The following is a 21,976-nucleotide window of genomic DNA, read 5'->3' as shown; positions in this document are numbered from 1 at the left end:
TCTTTCAGAAGATTTGCTTATCGTGATCCGTGCCTCAGAGACTTCTTGCCAGGAATTAATTTACAGCTTTGCAACTGTTAGCCAAGGACTGATAAGATCTGTTACTGCAATTAACCCTTGGAAGGATTATTGCCTGGACTTTTCTGTGTGTGAATGCCATGAATTCACAGTAGCTAAATAAAGAAGGGTTTTTCAGGACAAGAAGTCTGTTTATTGGTTCTGCTAAGGCTGGGTCAGAACAGGTGTGTCCCCTGACCTGAGGTGAAGGGTGAGCGGGCAGCATCTGCCAGTAGACCCCAGGGAAGGCCAGAGGTGGGAATTGGCATGTCCCCCGACCCAAGGTGAAGGGAGGCATCTGCCCGTAGGCCCCAGGGAAGGCCAGAGGTGGGAACTGATGCCTTACCTTTGCGGGCAGCCATGGTGAGCAGAATGGGTGAGGTGTGGAGATCAGCTGGGCTGCGTTGCTGGTGTGGTAGGCCGCAGCAAAGGCAGGCAAGTGGGCAAGGGCAGAGATCAGCTGAGCTGCGTGGTCTGGGCAAGTGAGTGAGCGAAGGAGCCAGAGTGTAGCTGGGTGCAGGTGTGATTCTAGCCACCAGCCAGAGGCAGGGAGAGCGGGCGGAGCCAGCCAGTGGTGGGATTTTCTGTGAAGAAAATCGAAACAATTGGTTTGCCCGAACTGGTTTGGACTGGCATCAGCCCACCTCTGGCAGCAGGGCTGCTGGTGGCAAAGTGCTAAGGCAGGACTTCCCTCAGACTCTCTGTTGTAGAGCCGGAATAACGAGAGGCACAAGCAAGCTAGTGACAACAGCTCTTTAATTCAGGGTGAGACTTCAGCAAAAGAACACAGGCAACAGCCTTCCTTATATACTTTTCAGAGGCGACCAAGAACCAATCAGAATTCACTTTACATTTGAATTTCCCGCACAAAATAGATACATACATAACACCCCTCCACTCCCAGAAGGCACTTATCCTATCTATTTACATATTTACATACAAAATCACACAGGTGACCAGGGCGTGTCTTAATCCTGGTTGACCTGCACAGTTCAGTTGTTGGCGAGGCATCGAGCCGGTCGGAGGGACCTCCCGTCTCTCCCGTCTCCGCCAATGGAACCTCCTGGATTTCTCCGGAGGTGTGGCTATCTCCGGCTGGGAGTGTCAACTCGCTGGGGCGGTGCTGGAACTCTGGGTTGCCAGATAAGTATTCCGGCTTACTCGGGCTTGAGGTAGCTGTGTCAGGAAGACTTTGATAGTTAGGACTAGAGTTTTCGTTTTGTAAACGTTTACGCAATTGATCTATATGTCTCCTCCAAATTTTACCATGCCCTATATCAACTGTGTAAGACTTTGGACCGGTGATTCCTACTATGGTTCCTTCTACCCATAAGGGCCCATTGTGTAGCTTCTAGCAAAAACTGGTGTTCCTACTTGGAATTGTCTTAGTCCTCCCCCTTCCCCCGTGAAGCTATCGGAGGAGTAATTGGGATGCAGTCGGTCGAGAATGCATCTTAGCTTTCGGCCCATTAAGAGCTCGGCTGGGCTGCGGCCCGAGGTGGGGCACGGGGTGGCGTGCTGTACCACTAAGAACTCATCTATTCTAGCCTGCCAGTCCCCTGCATCAAGCCAGGAAAGAGCTTCTTTTGCCATTCTTAAAAATCTTTCTACAAGGCCATTCGAAGCTGGATGAAAAGGAGCGGATAATGCATGTCTTATGCCTAATTCGGCTAGGTAGCCCTCAAATTGAGTTGCCGTAAATTGGGGCCCATTGTCGGATACCAGGGTGTCCGACAATCCATGTGTTGCGAATAGTTTTCTGAGTACTTTGATTACGGCCTCAGAAGTGGTAGATGGCATCAAGGCAATTTCGAGCCACTTAGAATATGCATCTACAATCATAAGAAAGTTCTGGCCGTGGAACGGGCCAGCGAAATCGATGTGAATCCTCCCCCATGGCCCCTTTGGTTTTTCCCATTCCCGAACGGGAGCTATGGGAGGATCTGGGCGGGACTCTTGGCAGGGCCTGCACTTCCCCACCCACTCAGTGACTTCTTGGTTGAGATGTGGCCACCAAACATAGCTATGAGCTAGGCCTTTCATGCGAACAATACCAGGGTGTCCCTCATGCAACATTTCTAGAACTCTGTGCCTTAACCGTGAAGGAATGACCACCCTGTCTCCCCACAACAAACAATCCCCCAACATTGACACTTCATTTTTTTTCTTAAAGTACAATTGAAAGTCCCCACCGTCCACCTTGGTAGGTCAACCCCTCATTACCCAGCCCATTACAGTGCGCAAGACAGAGTCTCTGGCAGAAACCCTCACCACCTCGTTGGAGGAGATGGGGCCCGGGGAAACAATGTCAAGAAGTAAAACCGGGGCTTCCGGACTCGGATTGTCCAACAATTCGGGCAAGGGGCATCGGCTGAGGGCGTCAGCATGTCCTAAGGTTTTGCCCAGCTGGTGGAGCAGTCTGTAAGAATAAGCAGCCAAGAAAATGGACCATCTGGTCATCTGGGGGGAAAGAGCAGCCGGGGTCAGTTTATCTCCAGCCAAAAGTCCCAAAAGAGGCTGGTGGTCCGTAATGAGTTCAAAGGTGCGACCAAACAGATACTCGTGAAATTTTTTGACCCCAGCTACAGCCGCTAATGCCTCCCTATCTAGCTGGCTATAGTTCCTTTCAGCACTAGACAAAGTGCGAGAGTAATAGGCGATGGGCGCCTCTAACCCATTTGGCAGTCTATGGCTTAAAACCGCACCTACGCCAAAGGGGGAAGCGTCACAGACCAACACTAGGGGTAGTTCAGCATTGTATTGAATGAGGAAACTGTCCTTAGACAAATATCTCTTTACTGCATTGAATGCAGCTGCTTCTCGTTTGCCCCAAACCCACGGAACGTTTTTCCCAAGGAGCCTGTGCAGGGGCTCCGCAACGGTGGCTTTGTGTTTTAAAAACATCGTATAAAAATTGAGAAGGCCCAGTTCGGACTTCGACTTGGGGGTGGGTGCGCTTCGGATGGCCCTGACTTTGCTTTCTGTGGGGTGAATGCCTGTGCCGTCGATTCGGTAGCCTAAGAATTCCACTGATGGAACCGCTATTTTGCATTTTGCTCGTTTGAGTTTAAGTCCCGCTTCTCTGAATCTTGTTAGGACTTGTCTAACCCTCTGGCCTAACTGAGTCTCGTCTTGGCCACTAATCAAAACGTCGTCGAAATACGGGACGACACCTGGGAGGCCTTGTAGAAGGTGCTCCATTGTGCTCTGAAGGAGCCCAGGGGCGATGCTGACCCCAAACTGAAGTCTGGTGCATTTAAAGGCACCTCTGTGAGTTACTATTGTCTGTGATTCTGCCGTAGCATCATCTACAGGCAGTTGCTGGTACGCCTGCGCAAGGTCAAGTTTTGCGAATAGCTTGCCAGGTCCCAGGGAGTGTAGTAGATGGTGGACTATCGGAACCAGATAGGCGCTCTGCTGCAATGCCTTGTTAATCGAACACTTATAGTCAGCGCAAATTCTTATTGAGCCATCCGATTTGACTGGCATGACTATCGGGGTTTCCCACTTAGCGTGATCTATGGGAATTAGCACCCCTTGCTTAATGAGCTTGTCGAGCTCCGTATCAATTTTGGGCTTTAAAGCAAAGGGAACTCGTCTTGCTTTCAGTCTGATTGGCACTACGTTGGGGTCTAAATTAAAGGATATTGGGGTCCCCACGTACTTGCCTAGAGTCCCTTCGAAAATGTCCCGAAACTCGTGGAGAAGGGTTTCTTTGAGGGATGATCCACTGATGCTGTGAACGCCCGTGAAGCCCATGCCAAGGGCTCGGAACCATTTCATGCCCAGTAGACTTGGTAGGGGCTTGCTAACGATGGTCAGGGGCAGCTCTTTCCGTAGGTGACCCGGAATGTGCCCACGCCTTCAACAGGAACTCGGTTTCCCTGGTAGTCAAAGAGGCGGATTTTCTGATGGGACAGCTGGGTTTTCTGCAACTTGGGCAGGAGCGCCTTGAGTGTTGTCCAGGACATTATCGATAACGTAGACCCGATGTCGATTTCCATTTCGCACGGTCTGCCATCGATTTCTACTTTCATGTAGACTTTCTCATCGTCGGTTGTGCTGGCTTGGCCGATTCTCATGCTGTAGGTCTCCCGCTTTTGAGGTTCGTGCCATTTTCTCGCGCCGTCATCTTTGATTGGCTGTTTTGAACGAGCCGGCTCTGGTTGGTCGCGGTAGTCATGTGGCTTCCGACTATGCGGAAATTGAGCTCTGCAAACTCGTGCTAGGTGGCCTTTCCTGTCGCAACGCCTGCAAATGGCTTCTCTGTATTTACACGAGTGTCTCTCGTGATCCCCGCCGCAGCTAGGACAGTTCTTGTGGCGGCGGCTTTGTTCGCTCAATTTCTTTTCTGTATGGAAGACGTCCTCGTCTGACTCTTCCTCTGTGCTGGTTCGCACCTCTTCTCTGTGGACGGGGGCTGTTTTCGGCCCATCTTTGCTTGAACTTGGTCGCTGCAGCACTTTCGAAGCTTTCGTTGATGCCTTGTGTGCTCGGGCTTCGTCTAGCGCGCCGGCTAGCGTTAGGTCTGGCTTGGCTAGAAGACACCTTTGTAACCGGGTATCTCGAACCCCGCAAATCAATTGTTCAAGCAGTGCGTCGTCTAAATCTCTGTAGTCACAATGTGTTGCGGCTTTTCGAAGCACGGCCACATAAGCGCTGACCGGCTCTCCTTCTTTTTGAACACGTTGCCGGAGTTCGTAGCGCTGTACAAATTTGGATGGAACCGGAGCGTAGTGAGCTCTCAGGTTGGCCTGTAGGACATCCCAGGGAACCGTCTGGACTGGGGTTGGCTCGCAAAGGGATTTGGCCATCTCGAATATGTCTGGCCCGCAGTGGCTTAAGAACAGGGCCCTTTTTCTGTTCGCTGAGAGGCCTTGCATTTCGCTCGATTCCAAGGAGCACTCGAACCTGGTCAGATACGATCCCCACTTCTCTCGGGTTGGGTCGAAGGGTTTTGGCGGAACGTAGGCAGACATGCTGTGTCTCCGTGTTCGCTAGTCACCCTGGCTGAAACTCAGAGCTCTTTTTGAATTGCTTCTTGTGGCCTCAATCCCACCTTTGTTGCCAATGTTGTAGCGCGGGAATAACGAGAGGCACAAGCAAGCTAGTGACAACAGCTCTTTAATTCAGGGTGAGACTTCAGCAAAAGAACACAGGCAACTGCCTTCCTTATATGCTTTTCAGAGGCGACCAAGAACCAATCAGAATTCACTTTACATTTGAATTTCCCGCACAAAAAAGATACATACATAACACTCTCCCTCCCTCTCATTATAATCTCCTTCCTTCCTTCCTTCCTTCCTTCCTTCCTTCCTTCCTTCCTTCCTTCCTTCCTTCCTTCCTTCCTTCCGTCTCCCCTTTTCTTCCCCTCTTCATTCTCCTTTCTTCTTTTTTTCGCTCTTCCCTTCTTTTTCTTTGTTTTTCCTCTTTCCTTTTCTCCTTTCCTGTCCCTTCTTGGATGCTCAAATGCAAAAGTGAAAACATTTCTCGATGCCTCCTTGCCTTGTGATCAAATGCCACTTTTGCTAGTAGTTTGTTTTGCTAGCACTCTGCCAGCGAAAACAGAGCTCAGGAGGAGTGCAGACAGCCCTCCGGAGTTCTGTTTTCCACTGTGACGGCCTCCTGTACCAAGCTTCCAGCAACAATGGAGCTACAAGGGCCGTGTGTGGCCATCCTGAGCTCCGTTTTCTGCTCTGATGGCCTCCTGCACCATGCTCCCAGCAAAAACAGAGCTCGGCAGCCCTCCCTAGCTCCGTTTTGGCTGCAATTATCTGTTCCAGCATGCTGCCAGAGAAAACAGAGTTCGGGAGGATTGGGCCAAGGTACCGCGAGCTATTCCTTCTCTGTTTCCAGCAGGCCTTGATTTTGACATCCCTGGCCTAGTCTCTTCTTAAAAACATCCAGTGATGGATCGCTCATGATTTCTGAAGGCAAGCAGTTCCACTGGTTAATTGTCCTCACTGTTTCTCCTTAATTCCAGGTTGCTTCTCTTTTTGGTTAGTTTCCAACCATTGTTTCTTGTCCGGCCCTTTGGTGCTTTGTAGAATAATTTGATCCACTCTTCTTTGTGGCAGCCCCTCAAATACTGGAATACTGCTATCATATCGTCCCTGATTCTTCTTTTCTTTAGACTAGCCAAACCCAAATCCTGCAGCCATTTTTCATATGATTTAGTCTCCAGGCCTTTGATGATCTTAGTTGCTCTTCTCTGAAGTTTTTCCAAAGTCTCAACATCTTTTTTGTAGTATTATGACCAAAATTGGTTGCAGTATTCCAGGTGTGGTCTTACTAGAGTTTTATAAAGCAGTAGTAATACTTCAAGTGATTTTGATTCTATGCCTCTGTTTATATAACCCAGGATTGTATTAGCTTTTTTGACTGCTGCTGCACACTGCTGGCTCATATTCAAGTGATCATCCACTAGGACCCCAAGGTCCCTCTCACAGTTACTGTTTTTGAGCCAGGTCTCACCTAATCTGTATTTATACCTTTGATTTTTCCTGGTTAAATGTAAAACTTTGCTTTTCTCCACATTAGAATTCATTTTGTTGGATAGGGCTCATTGTTCAAGTTTGTCAAGATCTTTTTGGATCCTGAGCTTGTCTTCAGGGGTGTTGGCTATTCCTGTCAGTTTACTGTCATCTGCAAATTTGATGCATTCCCCTTCTATTCCCTCATCTAAGTCATTTATGAAGATATTGAAGAGTAAGACGGAACCTTGTGGTACCCCACTGCTTGCTTCTCTCCATATGGATGTAGTACTACTAAGGACTACTCGTTGAGTACAGTTTGCCAGCAAACTACAAATCCATCTGGTGGTGATGTTGTCTATTCCACATTTTTCTAGCTTACCAAGAAGTAGGCTGTGGTCTACTTTGTCAAATCCCTTACTGAAATCTAAGTATACTATATCCACAGCATTTCACTGGTCTACTAATTTAGTCACTTTATCAAAGAATGAAATAAGATTGGTTTGGCATGATCTCTTTTTAACAAATCTGTGCTGACTACTAGTTATAACTTTATTTGCTTCTACAGTGTTGTTCACAGATCTATGTTAGATTGATTGGTCTGTAGTTTCCTGAGTCTGTTTTTTTCTCCTTTCTTGAAGATGGAACCACATCAGCCCTTTTCCAATCCTCAGGCACTTCCCCAATGCTCCAGGATTTTTGAATCTACCAGCTCCTTCAGAACTCTGGAATGTAATCTGTCAGGTCCCAGTGATTTATATTCATCAAGGTCAGATAGGTGTTCTTTTACCATTTTCTTGCCTATTTTAATTTTCTAGTTTGTCTTTTACAGTAATTTTTTTAGTATGTTGGGCTATAATTTCTTTTTGCGTGAAGACTGATACAAAGAACAAGTTAAGCAGCTCTGCTTTCTCCCTACCTGTTACTTCCTTTCCATCTTCTCTCTTTAGTGAGCCTATGGTTTCCCTGACTTATTTCTTGTTATTAATATGTTAAAAGAAACTTTTTTAAAATTATTTTTGACTTTCATTGCAACTCTTTGGGTTTTTTTGTTTTTGTTTTGTTTTGTTTTTTTAATTTGATTTATATGCCGCCCTTCTCCGGAGACTCAGGGTGGCTTACAATGCGTTAAGCATTGTTCATTCTGAAACGTTGTTTTCCTGACTTCCTCTTTGCATGTTCTGGCTATTTGCTGATAATCAGCCTTAGTTAAGTGTCCCTCTTTCCATTTTTTTGTACTTGTCCTTTTTGTCTTTCAGTTTGTCAGAGAGATCTTTGTGCAGCCATGCTGGTTTCTTCTTAAATGTCTTGTTTTTCTTTTTCAGTGATATTGTGCTAGAGTGGGCTTTTATGATCACCTGTTTCAGAGTTTCATATGCTTTTTGAATTGTTTTCCCCATTAGGATTTTTGTCCATGGAATCTTTCCTAGGCTCTCTCTGCGTTTGTTAAAACCAGCTCTTTTAAAGTTTAAGACACTAGTTGGATTATTTTCTATTGCTTGTGTTTGCATTATATTGAATTTTGGCAACTTCCACTCCCTCTATCACTTCTCTATTAGTAAGAATTAGGTCCAGTTATAGGTTTACTTTTAGTTCCCTCCTATACCTTTTGAATTACAAATTTGTTGGCTAGATTGGTTAGGAATCTGTTTGATGTCCCACTTGCTGCAGAGTTTGTCTCCCAGTTGATATCTGGATAGTTAAAAGTCTCCTATTATTACTGTGGTATGCTTCTTACATACATTCATTAACTGGTTGGTAAAGAGTTCGCCTATTTCTTCTGATTGGTTGGGTGGCCTATAATGTACACCTATGGCAATGTCACTTTTTCCCCTTTTATTTTAACCCATATCATTCTGGAGGGGTTTTATATTTGATCATGTGTATTACTGTAGATATATAGTGGTGTCTTACATATAGTGCAATTCCACCTCCTCTTTTTGTAGCTAATAACATAGTCAAATTATTAGAGTTTCTTCATTATATTTCAAAGAGAAAAATATTGGCCTCTTCAGAAAGTCTTCAGAAGCCAATTTGGTTATTGAATATCAGTAGCAAGTAACCAGATACAATATTGATCAGTTAACCCTTAAGCACTTTTAATGATTTTTTCTAAAATATTAAATACAAGAAGATATATAACCATGCAAATTCATCTTTATATTTATAGTTTCAATGTTTAAAAATATGTTCCTAAAGTCTGTTTTCATCCATCAGAATTCATAATATAATCATCTGACATACAATTTCTAAAACAGATCTCAGGACTTATTTGCTACAATAATTGAATTATGACATTAAGAAGTTTTAAACTTACACATCCACTTCTTATGATTGGAGATCTTGAGAATGGAGCTCCATATCAGTTGGATGGCACCAAATTCTCCACCCGAAGATTACTGTCAATATCATCACTGCATGCTAATCTACTTCTGAATCAAATATTAGGGGCTAATTTTCTATTTATTGTAGTGACTGCAGTTATTCACATAAAGTGGGTGATAATGATAAAACAGCAAGAAACAGAGAATATTAAACAGTATTTATTTGATTGTTACTTATTTTTATTGTTACAGGGAGGTAATAATGGTTGTGACAACAGTTACCATTTTTTTGCCAATACATCTGGATATGTTGTAAAATGTTCCAGTGAGAAAAAGTATTTTTGGATTTAGAAATGAAATTCTGCAGCTTCCTGTATGCACATGTGCAGGGATATACACAGGCTGGGGTTTAAAAAAAAGTCAAGACAGCAATCACAATAATGCTATTGAAGCTCTGCTTATTTGTTATATGAGTCGCACATATGATGGTCAACATTTTGACTTTTTGTTACAATATCCTGCAGATCTTCTGCACATGCATTTTCATGCTAATTTGTGAACTGAAGATGGAGGTTTGGAACGTATAAAAATCAGTGATGAAAATAGGAAAAGGATCACATCTACCAAACTGTTTCCACTTCTGTCCAAGAATAAAATAGAGCTAACAGATGTAGAAGAACAATGTTATTAGAAGAAAATGGCAAGTGGGAGGAATGGGATATTTACCATGTGCTGGATCCACTTCTTACTTTAAGAAGTTCAGGATGATTATATTAGGGGTTACTCTAGTTTACATCTATCAAAGTATTGTAAGCCAGAATAGGAAGCACGTGTGGATAGATCATGACTGCACAATCAAAGTCTGAGTCCTGTTTGAGATGGGACTTGATCCAAGAGCATAGAGTGACTTTCATGATTCAGGAGGAACTGGAACCTGATTTTTCTACCACTAATTCTCAATTTTATTTTCTACTGTTGGAAGAAACATCCTTCTAGGTTCTGCTCCAAGTGGGGAAAAAGACACTGGAGACATGGAGACTGCTTGGAAAGATGGTTTAATGGTGGACAGGATCACATGGCTTGAGTTCCTAAACAGAAAAGGGGGCAGATACAGTAAATCCTCGGGTTTTTATGCTCTCTCTGGCTCTGCATTTCTTGGGGCCCCAAAAGAGTATCCTGATTGGTTGTCAGACTCCCAGGGGGTGGGGGCCTTGCTGGCTGATGGTCACATGTGCTTCCCAGGTCACGTGTGGTGAGTTTCTGCTGCTATTGTGTAGAGGGCTAATCCTATCTTTGGCAATTCCTACTATGGCTCTGCCTGAAGGAGGTAGATCTTTGTTATGTAGAATAGACTGGCCCAGGCCTTAATGGCCCATTGACAAAGGGTGGGGGCAGGAAGATGGGAGCTGCTTCAAAACATGCTTATCCCAGGGAAATATAATATTCTGCCTTTTTCATATTTCCTAAAATATTTCACTCTTCCAGGAGAGGGGTGGGTGCTAACTTCCTACACTAACTCACTCTCATTATGAAAGCTTTGAGACAAAACAATGTTGTTTGTCTAATACCATGCAGAATAGAATTAACTCACCCACGCAAACTATGAAGATTTCTATATCATTTGCATCTTTTCTTTTAAAGTCATATTACAATATTTAGGAGAGCTAGTTTGGTGTAGCGATTAAGGCATTAGGCTAGAAACCAAGAGACTCAGAGTTTTATTCCTTCCTTAGGCACAAAGCAGGCTGGCTAATCACTTTCTTTCAGAAAAGAAACAGCGGTAAACTGCTATTGAAAAGAAACTTGCCAAGAAAATTGAAGGGACCAGGCAGTCCCCAAGAATCAAACACAACGAATGGAAGAAAAAAAACTATTTACATTTTAAAGTGAAACTATCTCTCTAAGAAATAATTTAAATACCTTAAAATTCAATAATTTTCTTATCCTGTTCTGGATTTACTCTTCTGGCATAATTTATTAGTACATGTTGATTGCTTTATTACGAGAAATATTAATATTGAGAAATAGAGTTTAGAGAGTTGTCAACAATTTGTGTTCAACTGCTTGAATGGAAGCCAAAACTCTTTGTCAAATACTTTGGGAGAGAAAATGATCAAAACATAAACAGGATGTGTTGAAACAGCCAACAATGGAGGTAGAAATAAAAAGAATTTCCTATTTACTGGCCTTTTGATGGCCTAACTCTCCTGTTGGAAAAGGTTGCAAAGCCTGGCAGCTGTGTTGCTTTACCAGCAAGGATGCATTCTTGAATTTTCAGGATATTGCTGAAATATCCACATCAGTGAACCTTGATCTATAAATACTGTACAATGTTACAAACCTGAAAGGTCACCGATGACTCTCTGAAAATATGCATGACAATGGCCTGTTGTTGGTATCTGATTAAAGTGACCATTGAATAGGCTTCCGGCCAGTGTACATTCCCAATCAAAGCTGAGTTGTTTTATGGATGGCCTTCATTCTGCAAATCTACCTTCCCACAGCCACTGAATGCAAACTAACATCAAGTAATAATTCCAGGTACTTCTGGCAAATGATTAACACATAATAGAAGTCCAGGAATAATGTAACAAATAAATTCAAGGCCCAAGTCAAAAGCCCTTTATGGCTGGTTATTTGCAGAATCAATTTTTCAGCCCCAGAAAAATAGCTGGTTGTCTGCTTTTTTGAGAGGTTCCTGACAGCCAGGGCCAGAAGCACTGTTTTTCAGTGATGAAGTTGCCCCTCTGAAATGACTTTCCATATAAGATTTGTTTGTCTCCAACATTGTCTGCTTTCTGGAAAAAAACTAAATACTTTTTTGGGGCTTTTTTGTCTTAATTTTTTATATTTCATTTTATTTTTTTATACCTTATTAAACAGATTCCTGTGATTGCAGGATTTCATTAATATAGTGATAAATCAATAAATCAGAGACACAATTTTGATAGTGAGAAGAAAACGTGAATCAAGCATTTCACAATACAAGCATAATATGCATCTACTTGCCATCACACAGCATAAAAGTCATACGACAAGTGTGTGGATATGCACACATATGCATACAAACATTCATGGAGGAGAATGAGGGGAAGTTATGAAATATGTGTTATAATTATCATGATGCAAACCCCAACCCTTACATTGATTTTAAGTGATTTTAGTGCTATCATGCACAAATGCAGTGCCCCGTAATAACAATGCAGACACACATTTCTATTCTATGTGTAATATACATGCTCCCTGATAATCTCTTTTCCTTGCCATGCTAATCTTCAGCATGCAAACAACATGTAACCTTTTGCTATAAGGCCAGTCTCTAGACAGTTCAGAGACATGTTTGCCCTTTTGTCTTCTATTTGTTGGTTTCCACTTTCACAAGTAATTTGTTTCAAAGAATTCAACAATGAATGCTGTTTTAATCAAGGTCAAGTAAGAATGCAGGTCACATTCTTAGTGTTCTGCCTGGGTGTGTATACAAGAGAAGAGAACAAGAGGCAGTTTGTATTTTTCCAGAAGAAGGGATTTTCATAGCTGACTGGGGGAGGCAGCTGTTGTGGCTTTTACATGCTGTGAATATTTTAGGACATGTGTGTATGACTCCTATTTCATCTTGATTTATCTTTCCTTTTTTCAGCATTTTCCCTTAATGAAAGTACTGTTGAAGAAGAATAGGTACAGTATATTCTAGATGGGGGGGGAAGGAGGAGGGTATAAGTACAAGGGCTTCTCTGCTGATGACTGTGGGGGTCCACATGACCCCAGTTCATTACAACATTTCATGACCCTGGGATGCCTCCTCCAGAGTTATCTGTATTAAATCTCTTTGATATTTGATAGCCTCATAGTCTTCTCCATGTGCCTGACTTTTGCTCCCTCAAAAAGAAAATCTTTGTAGTCTTTTAAGTTTATGTTTGCCAATGAATTGCTTTGCTACACAGTACACCTTTTGAAGACAAAATTGTCTAAACCATCAGGCATCCAGCCAGGGTCCCCTACAAACACACTTCTTTCCCTTGCAGATGGTCTTAAGTTCTGAAATTTCACTGAATAACAACAGTATGCATATTATTAACTTCAGCTGGATTTACAAAGAAAAATGCAAATGCAGAGTTAGAAAACTAGATAAACAGGTATTAAAATAATTATGGCAAGGAAAGGCAGCAATTTATTAGATAAACTCAAATAGCTGTGCACTTAAAGACTGAGCTTTAGATATTAAATGTGCTCTTTGCTTTTAATGAAAAACAGTATCAGTGCAAATAACAGCAGACAAAGAGGCTGACAATTTGTAATTAGCAGGACAGCAGCAATGGGAAATAAAATTTTAATCATGAAAATTCATCATTTAAATCTACTATTCGCAACTAGAAAAACTTTTATTTTCTCATGGTAAGTAATAAGTTTTAGAAGTGCATTTTTATTTACATTACATTACAAAATAATTACTCCCACTTGCTACTGATTAAATTCCACAATGACTGCTCTTTGTATTAAGACATATGCTTGTAAAAGAAGCACTGAATGTCATGTCTTTTTTTTCACCTTCTTTGTCATTATTCATTTTTCCTATACTTTTCTTAACCTTTAGTATCTTCCATTACTATCTCTACTCTGTGTCAATTATTGAATCTAGGTACTATCATGGCTTGTGCGCCCACTTCATATTAGGCTCCATAATTCCAGCAGGAAACTATGGACACTTGAGATTCATACACTGTAAGAAACTAACTTTTAACTAAACAAACTTTTTGTTCATATTAAGTATCATCCCAGAACATGTTATAGCCGGTATAGCCAGCTGGTGCCATCGCTGGTTATTGGGGGCGAATCATTGGCCCCCATGGAAAGGGCCCGCAACTTGGGCGTCCTCCTGGACGCACGGCTATCTTTAGAAGAGCATATGACGGCCGTGGCCAGGGGGGCTTTCTATCAGGTTCGCCTGATACACAAGTTGCGCCCCTTTCTGGATCGGGACTCCCTACGCACGGTCACTCAAGCACTCACTTCTCATCTGGACTATTGTAACACTCTCTACATGGGGCTCCCCTTGGGGTGCACCCGGAGGCTCCAACTGTTGCAGAATGCGGCCGCGTGGGGGATTATGGGAGCGACGGGGCGCTCCCATGTGACTCCTCTCCTGTGCGAGCTGCATTGGCTTCCGGGTGCGCTTCAAGGTGTTGGTGATCACCTTTAAAGCGCTCCATGGCTTAGGGCCGGGGTACTTACGGGACCGCCTTCTGCCACCAATTGCCTCCCACCGGCCAGTTCGCTCCCACAGAGAGGGCCTTCTCAGGGTGCCGTCGGCCAGACAATGTTGGCTGGCGACCCCCAGGGGGAGAGCCTTCTCTGTGGTGGCACCTACCCTCTGGAACAATCTACCCCCAGAGATACGAATGATCCCAGACCTCCGGACTTTTTGTCGGGCCCTTAAAACCTACTTTTTTCAGTTAGCTGGGCTTTCCTGATTTTATGGTTGGTTTTAAAATTTGATATTGATTTTAATTGAAATGTTTTAAATTATGGGCCAAATTTTATTTAATTATTTTAAATCTATTTTAACTTTTGTGTACAAATGTTTTATATTTGGCTGTTCACCGCCCTGAGTCCGGAAGGAGAAGGGTGGTATAGAAATCTGAAAAATAAATAAATAAATAAAAAATGTTATGCTTTCTTATTCCAAAAATGTACATCAATGCAGTCTTTTCTCTAAATGGTTAATAGATGTTTCTAATAGGTTGTACCCAGCGGTGAAATCCAGCCAGATCTATCCGGCTCGTGCGAACCTGTAGGGCCGGCGGCGGGAGACTCCGCCCATCCACCGGGGTGTCATTATGTCCCAATTTTGACCCTCTGCACATGTGCAGAAGAGGCGTGCGCTCACATTTCTGAACTGGTAGCGAAGGTAAGTGCATTTCACCTCTGGATGTACCCACTGCCCAATCCTACATATGATCGTTCAGTAGTTACCATTATGTTGAAAGATGTCATTCTCAGGTTTTTCTTATTAGATTTAATATCCAGCCTTTCATTCAGGTGCTCAGAGAAGTGGGAATAATGCTCCTTCCTCCTGTTATTCCCTTCGGTAACACCTGTATGTGGTGTATTGTGTACAAGAGGGTGACTCATCTAAAATCATCCAGTAAAACTTTCATAGTTGAGAATGGATTAGAACCTGGGTCTTCTCACTCTTAATCCCTGACTGAATTTAGAACCAAATACCGTGTTTCCCCGAAAATAAGACCCTGTCTTATATTTTTTTGAACCCTGAAATAAGAGCTTGGCTTTATTGCCATCTGCTCAAAAGCCCGATTGGGCTTATTATCAGAGGATGTCTTATTTTGGGGGAAACAGGGTAATATGTTATACTAAATCTAGAGCATATAAGCAGTTTTGCCTCCTTTGTTTTCTTTGTTAAGTAGAGAGAGGTCAGAATCAGAACCATGTCACTGGGAAAGAGACTTCTGTGGATCTGCTGGGATCTACATCCCAATTGTGCCCACATATGTTGTACAATTGCTATTTAGAATATGCATTAAAAAATAAAAGATTTGTTCCTTATGTATTTAAAATAAGTTGTTGTTTGGCCTCTAGATCTGTCTCCTCAGGATCTCTATGAACTGATATTTATTGTAGTTTGTTCTCCATTTTCTCCCTTCCAGATTGATCTTTGACGTAATAAGAGACCTTCATTTCTTAGTTTATGCCTATCATATAAAACTTATAAGTGCACTTCTGTAGATGAAAAATCTACAGCAAAATGATATGTGAATTTTCTTGGAAAAGAGTAGTATTATTGTATGTTTGGATACTGTTCCAAAATATTAATATAATTTTGGATATTTTATGAACTCTTTATTTACATCTCTCTGTTGTGAAATCAACAGAATTATTTAATCTCAATAAATCAAATCAGCTAAAAACTAAACAGGACCAAAATCATATGATGCATTTTATATGAAAGATACATTTGATTCCTTCTTTAACTGTATCTAATGTAGCAAAAATTGATAAAATATTTTTGAAAAATAAAAAAGGATATGACTTGGATTTAGGCCCCTCCCACATAGAAGGGCTGTACCTGTATTAATCAATACTACAGCCATGTCCTCATAGCAGCATTGGGGCACTTGCAGGACTTCCCAAATTGAGCTGCTGCATCAGAAGAAATACTACAAAGTTGCAAAACTTTGCATTCAAAAAGTGGAACCAATGATTTCCACTGATAGGAACTTCTCCCAGCAATTGCTCAAAGTTTCCCCTTCCCTCCTGAAATCAAGGTGCCATTATAACACCACAGTTTTCTCATTATTCCCAATCAATCTTAGGGAAAATTTGGTCATTTTTTAACACACTGGACATTTTTCCTCTGTCACACAAGTAAATGCAGACCAATAAAAATCAAGTTGGAAGTTGGAGAGGGCTGGAGAGGGTGCTGTTGTTTTGTGCTCCCCACTGAGTTGGAACAAACAGTGGACTTCACAAAGAGTTTTGAGCACTAGTAGGATTGACATGAGTGCAATTGTGAGGACTTAGATGATGAAATAAAGCTTGTGTGCAAAATGTCTGAACTACCAATGAGGACATCCTTGAATATAATCTTGTTTTTGCCAGGAGAGGGCTTCAGCAGGAAGATGGCCAGTATCTCAGTATATTTTCTCATATATATATTTTACCTACCTTAGAAAGGATGGAAGGCTGAGTAAACCTTGAGCCTTGGCGAGATTCGAACCTGCAATAATTGCAGGCAGCTGGTCTTAATAACCAACTTAATAACAGGATGCCTTAGACCACTATACTACCAAGGCTCTTTCCATTATAATAGTAAATTAAGATCTAGATCAGGGGTGTCAAACTCAATTTCATTGAGGGCCGCATCACAGCTGTGGTTGACCTTGGGGGGGCTGGCTGGGCATGGCCGACTGAGCGGACGTGGCTGACTGGGTGGGCATGGCCAGCTTGATGCCACTCCCCAAACTGCTGACATGTTTCCTCTTCGCATTGGGTAGACCAGGCCGAAACTACGTTGGTCTGATCTTTCCTCTTCATATTGGGTAGAACAGGATGGCTCTGCAGGCCGGATCCGACCACATCGCGAGCCGCATTTGGCCCGTGAGCCTTGAGTTTGACACCCCTGATCTAGATATTTATCATAATTGTATTTTTTTATTGCAGTTTATTTCTTTTTAGTCATGATATTGTCTCCTCCACTCTTTTAGTATTACAAAAAAAAAAAAAAAATCAGAAATTTCTGGGGAAGCATATTTGAAAGATTTAGCAAAAAAATTATAGTTCAAGCAACATGACGAAGGAAATTTGTTAGTTTCCCATCTTGATTGAAAATCTACACTCAATTACTGTATTTTGTTTTGAAAGATTCATCTGAAGAAAAAGATTCATCTGAAGACTTGTTCCTTTGCAGGGCTCTGTATAACACTGCTTATTCTGAAAGGGAAAGTGTAATTGGTCTATGTTGTGTATATGAATAAAAATGAGTTTACATAGAGAAATGTACTAAATATACAGCTCCCACACACACCCATTATCTTTCTATATAAAACATTCAGATTTAGCCTCTTTCACCACTGACTGTGCTCTCCCATACTGTCTCACAAAAAGCTTTGTAAGCAAACAAACATTAGTTTTTTCTATAGCTCTTTTAAAAAAACATTAAAAGCCTGGATAGAATGAGATTCATGTTGACTCTTCACATTCCTAATCTCAATATTGATATTTCTGTCATATTGCAGGTATTTTTTATGCTTTTATGAAGATTTGTTTTAACGATGGTATCATACACTGGGATCTACTGAAACAGAAGTAAGTTTTAAAAATCACCCAGGTCAATAACTCACAAATAAAACCAATTTTCTTTTCTTCTCTGTTATGCCCAACAGGAACAGCTGTTCCCTCTATACCAATGATGGCTAGCCTTTTCTGAACCGAGTGCCCAAAGTTCTGGCGCGCAAACCCCCAGGATGCAATGTGCACATGGCCCCCCTGCATGGGCCCTATCCCCTGCATGCGCACGCCCCCTGCATGCACCCCAACCTCCGTGAATGCACACACGCCCCGCATGTGCCCCACCCCTGTACATGTATGCGCCCCCGCCATGCCCCCGCACGAGTGCCCCTCGCACACACCATGCCCCCTGCATATGTGTGCCCCCCACATGCTCCCTGCCCCTACACATGTGTGGCAGAGACCCAAAGACCAGCGGGAGGCGCACGCACATGTGCAGCAAAACTGAACTGGGGCAACAACTTGCGTGCCATCAGAGAGGGCATTGCGTGCCACCTCTGGCACATATGCCACAGGTTCGCCATCACGGCTCTATATCATAATACATTTCATTTCAGCATTTCTTTCACCTGTGCAGTTATGTCAAGTCTCTCTGAGAAATGAGACTCGAGGGCGGGTCCCACTTTTTCATGAGGAGTCTGGAGAGATGTTATAGTAGCCACAAAGTGGCCACTGAGAATGACCTTGCTGCCAAGGCAACTGATTCCATTCCAGCCCTGTAATTTTTCTTCTAGTTGCTATGTTAAAAGTCTCACTTGGAATGAAGATTTTCAATATGATAGCTGATCTTTGCAGAGTAACTGTTTCTAAATGTTGTTGACTGGGCAGAGATCCGTTGCTATGGGGAACTGTTTCCGCAGTGTCACCATGGTGACAAAATGAGTGTTCTAGCCACCTCCCATAGGATTAATAGTTCACTCTGAGTAAATTTTTATACAGCTAGATCTGGAAAACAAGAGAGGAAATGATATCCATGAATCAACTTAAGGCAACAAAGTGATGCTGATGTAATAGACAATAAAATGATTATTAGGTGTTAGGTATTTTCATAGAGAGAGCTGGCAGCCTGAATCGAAAGACCTTATGCAGGTCTCCTGTCTTTTCCTCCTCAGTAAATTATTTTGTGGGAAATAAAAGAGACAGAGCACAAGAGAATGCAAAGGAAATCAATTGTGTCTGGATCTCTCCTTCCACCCTGTACAATTTTATAAACAATGTGCACTATTGCACAGTAAACATTTCCTATGAAAGACTTCTAATCTCAATTTCACAATGAAGTTCAGGGTACAAACATGAACTTGTCACAGTATCTCTTTTTAGGTACATCACAGAAATGTGAAGAAGAAAAAATTAGATAAAGTGAAATGAAATAAAATTGTGAAAACAGAATGCAGTAATCTGCCCATAATCTTACTATATTTATATGAAAGAAATAAGTCACTTCTCTTGCTTATTTATCTTTAAAATGAGAAGGTGATCTTAGGTTCACTGAGAATAAAGGAATGAAGGAAGGGAAGATTTGATCTAACTTTTGTATGTGGAAGGATCAGGATGTCTTCAACTCTGAGCCAGTTTCCTTTCAGGTAAATAATGTAGCTCAGTGGAGATAAAGTAGGACATTTATGTCAAATACATTAGAAGAACAAATGTGAATATTTACAGCAACAACTGGTAAGTAATATCTACTGTAGGTTAATAATGGCTTGAAAGTCCTACACATATTGCCTTGCTTCAAAATTATTTGGGTTTTCAATTTTTCAGAGCAAAGCAGCATATAGGGCAAATCAGATTTCTGGGGGGTTATACAATTGTTTTTCAGCAAGAGCTTCCTGGTTTGTAACATATCCAACACACCTTTTAAAAAACCTTTTGTTTTTTATTTGTACAAATACATTTTCTTATTTTCTTCATTCATTGATCTAATCTATTGATATGTGCAAATGCTTGTAATATTTGCATAACCATATTCAAGATAAGAATGAAATAACTAGCTCAAAAGTGCTGTTTCTTGTGGAATATATAATATAGTAAAACTGATCAAAGGATTATTTGGAGAAAGAGATATATATTAAATTGGAATGGCCATTAGACTTGGTATCCTCTATATAGTATACATTGATTCAAATTATATAATTGTCACAAATGATGCAAAAATGTCAATTACATAATTACACATATGACATAAATTGAGCAAGTGATATAACAGGACACTTCTCTGTATTTCAGGTATGGAGTATGAATGCAGATTTGATCTGTGACATCTGAAGTCCAGTGAATGGAGGTGAAGAGAATCGAAATGTTATTATATTACTAAATTAGTTGGCTGACAACAAAGTATACTATCAATATATTTTTGAGTCTGAGCTACCCTTCATGTAGGAATAGAGCAGAGAGTAGCTTCAAGAAGGCTAACATTGGGAAAAAATCTGCCCTACGTGGACTACTAGGTACCAATTTTTCAACAGTCCTCTAACACCCATTCTTGAAGAACAAGGAGTATTATCATTAATTATTCAGTATCTTCCCCTATTGAGCTAGCTATGCATTATAGTTCATTCTCCCAGAAGTAGAGCACCATTAAGAGGAAATAAGAGCATACAATGTTTGTAGAAACCTGAGTCATTTTGAATAATAAGATATACAGAGTTTCTGCCACAGCAGATTTTACAATATTGAACAAAAATAAACTACACGAATTAGGGATAACAATATTTAGATTCATACTAAATAGATGTTGACTCAGAAAAAATTAATATAAATCTCAATTTATCCCATCCATGGTTAGAAGTAATTACAGTGTAGCGCATTTCCATACCACCAGCATTTTCCATTCCCAAATAAATGTTTTCTGGAACTGATTTGCAAATGACTTCACTTATGATGATCTTAAAACAAAGAGCCAAGCATCTTCACTCTTTTCGCCTTCAGCTGATCAACAGGAGTATATGAAGAACATCTAGGGTCCCACCAACATCTGCAATCATGCATAGACACACGTATACATATCCTCCCTTACAAGGACAGATAAAAGAAAAATATTCAATGCTCCAATTCTATGTCCCATAAAAAAGAAATGCTGTTTAGATATGTACTTGTGGGTTTTCAGGACAAGATCACTCAAATAAAAAAGAAGCAGTACTTCGCTCACATGGTTGCAACTGCCACCTTGACTTATTTTGACAACTCCGACCACCTCTGATGTCCCTGTTGGTTTTGACAATTTGCAAAATGAAAACCAAAAAGTGGGAGGTTGATAGGAAACTATGTAAAGGAAGGTCAATTGTAAATATGCAAATAAAAGTGCTTAAAGGATCTAGAGTCTTCCTGGTTGCTTGGCTGCCATTCTCCTGCTATGTTTCAAAGCTCCTGTGAGGTTTTATAGGTTAAATAATAGCATCCTGGCAATGTTGCAACCAACTGATTTTCTCAATGCCTATCACAACTGGATTAGAAAAGGAGGTAAATTCTAAACCTTGAATGCAGGAACAGATGGGTTCCAAGAATGGGATGATGAATTTTTATGGTGAGGGAGATGAGCAAAAGGAGGGAGATAAATATTCCTAGGGCTGGATGAAGTGGCACTGCAACCTGGGAGTTCTCCTGGACTCAAGACTCCTGTTTGAAAAGCAGGTCTAGCAGTCATGGCTAGAAGGGCTTTTGCAATGGCTCCCTTACTGTGGTAGAACATTTTCCTCTCTTATTTTGTGTGCTTTTAAAATAGTTTTCATAATTTTAATAATTATTGTTTTATGTGTGTTGGTTTTCTTTTTAATTGAGGGTTGCACACTGCCTAGAAACATTTGTGAGATCCATGGTTACATAAACATGATAAATAAATAAAATTCTTAAAATTGCTATAGACAAATGAACCTTCATAAGATCTTCAAACCTGCAATGATTTAAATGAGGTTTAAGCCATTTGAACTTTAGCCAATTTGGAATGGAAAAAGAAAGGTCTTACCCAGTGGTGAAATCTAAAATTTGTTACTATCGGTTCTGTGGGCGTGGCTTGAGGGGGTAATGTGACTGGGTGGGCGTGGCCAATTTTTTTTTAACTTTTAAAACCATTTTTTCTACAACCTCTTCGGCGAAGAGGTTGTAAAAAAATGCTTTCAAAAGGCTCTGACAATCCCAGCTGAGTTGCCTGATCAGTAGAGGCTTTTTTTCTTTTAAATGCCTCTGACGATCAGGCAACTCAACTTGGATCATCAGAGGCTTTTAAAAGAAAAAAAGCCTCTGCCAACCAGGCAACTCAGCTTGGATTGGCAGAGGCATTAAAAAGAAAAAAAAAACTTTTTTTCTTTTAAATGCCTCTGACGA

The 21,976-nt window shown here is 41.5% G+C and overlaps 2 long non-coding RNA genes across 2 annotated transcripts; one reads left to right on the top strand and one right to left on the bottom strand.

Moving 5' to 3' along the window:
- Positions 1 to 13,165: 13,165 nt before the first annotated feature.
- LOC117676108 (uncharacterized) lies at positions 13,166 to 19,888 on the bottom strand. Its single transcript, XR_004594346.3, has 2 exons — positions 18,226 to 19,888; positions 13,166 to 17,299 (listed from the first exon to the last, which is right to left on the bottom strand). It is a non-coding gene; the product is annotated as an uncharacterized LOC117676108 (long non-coding RNA).
- LOC117676113 (uncharacterized) lies at positions 16,442 to 20,969 on the top strand. The gene is made up of 3 exons (XR_004594347.2): positions 16,442 to 16,491; positions 17,605 to 17,674; positions 19,883 to 20,969. It is a non-coding gene; the product is annotated as an uncharacterized LOC117676113 (long non-coding RNA).
- Positions 20,970 to 21,976: the final 1,007 nt, after the last annotated feature.

The sequence above is a fragment of the Pantherophis guttatus genome, chromosome 5 (assembly GCF_059756535.1).
Source record: "Pantherophis guttatus breed Tessera chromosome 5, ASM5975653v1, whole genome shotgun sequence".
In the NCBI taxonomy this organism is placed as follows: Eukaryota; Metazoa; Chordata; class Lepidosauria; order Squamata; family Colubridae; genus Pantherophis; species Pantherophis guttatus.
The sequence above is the reverse complement of the archived record's forward strand: the minus strand, read 5'-3'. Positions and strand labels throughout refer to the sequence as shown.